This window comes from Schistocerca gregaria, unplaced genomic scaffold (assembly GCF_023897955.1).
Source record: "Schistocerca gregaria isolate iqSchGreg1 unplaced genomic scaffold, iqSchGreg1.2 ptg001254l, whole genome shotgun sequence".
Taxonomy (NCBI): domain Eukaryota; kingdom Metazoa; phylum Arthropoda; class Insecta; order Orthoptera; family Acrididae; genus Schistocerca; species Schistocerca gregaria.
Genome location: NW_026062571.1, coordinates 1 through 5,000, shown reverse-complemented (window position 1 = coordinate 5,000; position 5,000 = coordinate 1). Strand labels below are relative to the sequence as shown.

At 54.6% G+C, this 5,000-nt stretch overlaps 2 non-coding genes across 2 annotated transcripts; both read left to right on the top strand.

Moving 5' to 3' along the window:
• Positions 1 to 2,431: 2,431 nt before the first annotated feature.
• On the top strand, positions 2,432 to 4,324 carry LOC126330117 (small subunit ribosomal RNA). The gene has a single exon (XR_007562728.1). It is a non-coding gene; the product is annotated as a small subunit ribosomal RNA (ribosomal RNA).
• A 368-nt stretch (positions 4,325 to 4,692) lies between these two features.
• On the top strand, positions 4,693 to 4,847 carry LOC126330104 (5.8S ribosomal RNA). The gene has a single exon (XR_007562717.1). It is a non-coding gene; the product is annotated as a 5.8S ribosomal RNA (ribosomal RNA).
• The last annotated feature ends 153 nt before the right edge of the window (positions 4,848 to 5,000 follow it).

The window sequence follows — 5,000 nt, the reverse complement described above, 5'->3', positions numbered from 1 at the left end:
AATTTGTCCCTTAACCTAACTCAATTTGTCCCTTAACCTAACTCAATTTGTCCCTTAACCTAACCCACGTTGTCCCTTAACCTAACTCAATTTGTCCCTTAACCTAACTCAATTTGTCCCTTAACCTAACTCAATTTGTCCCTTAACCTAACTCAATTTGTCCCTTAACCTAACTCAATTTGTCCCTTAACCTAACTCAATTTGTCCCTTAACCTAACTCAATTTGTCCCTTAACCTAACCCACGTTGTCCCTTAACCTAACCCACGTTGTCCCTTAACCTAACCCACGTTGTCCCTTAACCTAACCCACGTTGTCCCTTAACCTAACCCACGTTGTCCCTTAACCTAACCCACGTTGTCCCTTAACCTAACCCACGTTGTCCCTTAACCTAACCCACGTTGTCCCTTAACCTAACCCACGTTGTCCCTTAACCTAACCCACGTTGTCCCTTAACCTAACCCACGTTGTCCCTTAACCTAACCCACGTTGTCCCTTAACCTAACCCACGTTGTCCCTTAACCTAACCCACGTTGTCCCTTAACCTAACCCACGTTGTCCCTTAACCTAACCCACGTTGTCCCTTAACCTAACCCACGTTGTCCCTTAACCTAACCCACGTTGTCCCTTTGCCTAACATAGTTCACTGCTCGGAATCTCTGGTGTCGTTGTTATCCTCATGTAGATGTCTTGCGAGTGTTGCTTACTTTCCACATATTCCCGCTATCCACTGTCAATTGTACTGCAATAGGACTATATCGCCCCCCCCCCCCCCTCTGCCCCTCTCTTTGTGTCTCCGTCCTCTCAAGCTGGTCGGTCTGGCGTTTGAGTGTTAAATGAGCCTCGCAGCTGTTCAGTTGCGTTCAGATGTCGACGCCCTCAGTGTACGTCGTGGTATGGTCTGTGTCCATTGTCCGCTGATGTCGTACGCGTAACCCACACGCTGTACCGATCATCGGTAGTTACGTACAGAGTGAAGTAGTGTGATACGTGTGACCGTACGCTGGCTGTGCCCAACGGTGTCGAATCTCAATTTCCATATGTTGTGCTCGATGCTACTTGTCTCGTCTCCCAATAACAGCTAGGTTGCACTGTGGTACGCCGTAGAGGCGTGTGGGAGGAACGTACGAACGCATTGTATGTCACCCTGGGTCGCTGGGGGTGGTGGTGCGGTGAGTCAGGTCAGGTCAGCGTGAGCCGTGTGATGTAGTGACGCGTGTATTCCGACTTTGTCGTATTGCCTCACACAAAGTGCTACCCTGGTGGACCGCGTTCCATATCTGGGACATGCCGCAGATGCCGGTTGACAGTGGATCGCGGAAGGGACATCGCATACGTGCGCGGGCCACCTTCCACGTGTTCTCTTCTGCACATGTCGCAGTGTGTATGTGGTCTGATGTAGCGTGTCGTGACACATGACATCCTGGCATGCAAGAATTGTTGAATTCGCAAATGTAGGTGGACATCTACGTTTACTGCCCAAGATACGCAAATGAACTGGAAATCCGTTGTTGAGCGGTTGTTCACGCTGGAGGTGAATCTGTGATGGCGACGATCGGTACAGCTATTAACCGGTTGTTTCAGCGGTACCCGCCACATCCACACACGTGACTAGGCCCATGTGGGTATGAAGCGATACGCGGCGGTGGCTTGGTGGGACTGTTCCCGGCTGGTGAAGGGGGGCCGCCCGGCGTGTTGGCCGCGCGCTGCGTGGGCGCACGCGCAACAGGCGGCTGGTGGGGGGCGCCGAGTGGCAGGAGCGCCAGCCGACGGGCTCGGCAGGCGGCGCAGCTACGCTGCGGCGCACCCTGCACGCGGCGCCTGGCGGCCAAAGTTGGTTCAGCCGAGCCCGGTGCGAAGCGCGGTGGACATCTGCAGTGTGCTGGTCTGATTGAGGACTGTGTGCGTTGAGGATGCGCCGCCGCCTGGCACTCGGCGCCGCGACGCCGTCTGCTGCTCGGTCGCCCCAGCGGTTCTCGCAGGTGGTTTGTATCGCAGTTGTGCGGACGTGTTGGCGCGTGCGCTGTGCTGGGAGAGTTCGCTTCTGCACCCAAGTGGGGCTTTGCCCTTGTGTGGCGCTGGCGTTGGAGCTGCCGGTCACCATAGGTGGCGCGTGTTGTCTCCCGCCGGCAATGCCACGACAGCACGCTCCCGGGCCTCTGTCGGCAGCGGCAAGCTCAGTTGGGAGCAAGGGTGTTCGCACTAAAACCGTCTACTCGCCTAACTCCGGGCGATTGCGCCTCTCTCGAAACCGACCAAGTACCTAGGACGGCGCTGCGCGCCGCCGGGACCTGAGAGGGTTTCGAGGTGTATCGTGCAGGGGAGCTCGGCCTCCTCCTGTTTGCAGAATAATTGAGCGGACGCTTGCGTGTTCGCGCGGGCCCCCGGGACACACTCCCGGGCGGCCGGCTGCTCAGCTCTAGTTGACGCAGCTCCCTGGTTGATCCTGCCAGTAGTCATATGCTTGTCTCAAAGATTAAGCCATGCATGTCTCAGTACAAGCCGCATTAAGGTGAAACCGCGAATGGCTCATTAAATCAGTTATGGTTCCTTAGATCGTACCCACGTTACTTGGATAACTGTGGTAATTCTAGAGCTAATACATGCAAACAGAGTCCCGACCAGAGATGGAAGGGACGCTTTTATTAGATCAAAACCAATCGGATTGGCTTGTCTGGTCCGTTTGCCTTGGTGACTCTGAATAACTTTGGGCTGATCGCACGGTCCTCGTACCGGCGACGCATCTTTCAAATGTCTGCCTTATTAACTGTCGATGGTAGGTTCTGCGCCTACCATGGTTGTAACGGGTAACGGGGAATCAGGGTTCGATTCCGGAGAGGGAGCCTGAGAAACGGCTACCACATCCAAGGAAGGCAGCAGGCGCGCAAATTACCCACTCCCGGCACGGGGAGGTAGTGACGAAAAATAACGATACGGGACTCATCCGAGGCCCCGTAATCGGAATGAGTACACTTTAAATCCTTTAACGAGTATCTATTGGAGGGCAAGTCTGGTGCCAGCAGCCGCGGTAATTCCAGCTCCAATAGCGTATATTAAAGTTGTTGCGGTTAAAAAGCTCGTAGTTGGATTTGTGTCCCACGCTGTTGGTTCACCGCCCGTCGGTGTTTAACTGGCATGTATCGTGGGACGTCCTGCCGGTGGGGCGAGCCGAAGGGGTGCTTTCGCGTCCCGAGGCGGACCCCGTTTAAATCCTACCAGGGTGCTCTTTGTTGAGTGTCTCGGTGGGCCGGCACGTTTACTTTGAACAAATTAGAGTGCTTAAAGCAGGCAAGCCCGCCTGAATACTGTGTGCATGGAATAATGGAATAGGACCTCGGTTCTATTTTGTTGGTTTTCGGAACCCGAGGTAATGATTAATAGGGACAGGCGGGGGCATTCGTATTGCGACGTTAGAGGTGAAATTCTTGGATCGTCGCAAGACGAACAGAAGCGAAAGCATTTGCCAAGTATGTTTTCATTAATCAAGAACGAAAGTTAGAGGTTCGAAGGCGATCAGATACCGCCCTAGTTCTAACCATAAACGATGCCAGCCAGCGATCCGCCGCAGTTCCTCCGATGACTCGGCGGGCAGCCTCCGGGAAACCAAAGCTTTTGGGTTCCGGGGGAAGTATGGTTGCAAAGCTGAAACTTAAAGGAATTGACGGAAGGGCACCACCAGGAGTGGAGCCTGCGGCTTAATTTGACTCAACACGGGAAACCTCACCAGGCCCAGACACCGGAAGGATTGACAGATTGATAGCTCTTTCTTGATTCGGTGGGTGGTGGTGCATGGCCGTTCTTAGTTGGTGGAGCGATTTGTCTGGTTAATTCCGATAACGAACGAGACTCTAGCCTGCTAACTAGTCGCGTGACATCCTTCGTGCTGTCAGCGATTACTTTTCTTCTTAGAGGGACAGGCGGCTTCTAGCCGCACGAGATTGAGCAATAACAGGTCTGTGATGCCCTTAGATGTTCTGGGCCGCACGCGCGCTACACTGAAGGAATCAGCGTGTCTTCCTAGGCCGAAAGGTCGGGGTAACCCGCTGAACCTCCTTCGTGCTAGGGATTGGGGCTTGCAATTGTTCCCCATGAACGAGGAATTCCCAGTAAGCGCGAGTCATAAGCTCGCGTTGATTACGTCCCTGCCCTTTGTACACACCGCCCGTCGCTACTACCGATTGAATGATTTAGTGAGGTCTTCGGACTGGTACGCGGCATCGACTCTGTCGTTGCCGATGCTACCGGAAAGATGACCAAACTTGATCATTTAGAGGAAGTAAAAGTCGTAACAAGGTTTCCGTAGGTGAACCTGCGGAAGGATCATTACCGACTAGACTGCATGTCTTTCGATGTGCGTGTCGTGTCGTGTCGCGCAACACGCTACCTGTACGGCAGTGGCCGTGCGCCGCGTGCGGAACCACGCGTGCCTCTCAAAACTAGCGGAAGTGTTGTTGTTGTGTGGTACGAGCGCTGAAGCTCTGGAGCGGCTGGCCTGCGGTACCTGGCGCCTGGCGCCGGTTTTGAATGACGTTCGCCCGAGTGCCTGTCCGCTCCGGTGTGGAGCCGTACGACGCCCATCGGCTGTGAGGCCGTTGGACACAAAAAAAAATAGTGGAACAGGGGCCGTCAGACGCCTCAGTCCCGCAAATGCTACTGTCTTGAAAGAGACAGTGGGAGACTGAAAAGGAAAAGATCACCCAGGACGGTGGATCACTCGGCTCGTGGGTCGATGAAGAACGCAGCAAATTGCGCGTCGACATGTGAACTGCAGGACACATGAACATCGACGTTTCGAACGCACATTGCGGTCCATGGATTCCGTTCCCGGGCCACGTCTGGCTGAGGGTCGGCTACGTATACTGAAGCGCGCGGCGTTTGTCCCGCTTCGGAGACGTGGGAGTGTCGTGGTCGCCTGTGTGGCCGGCCGCGTCTCCTTAAACGTGCGATGCGCGCCCGTCGCCTGGCGGTTCGCATACCGGTACTTTCTCGGTAGCGTGCACAG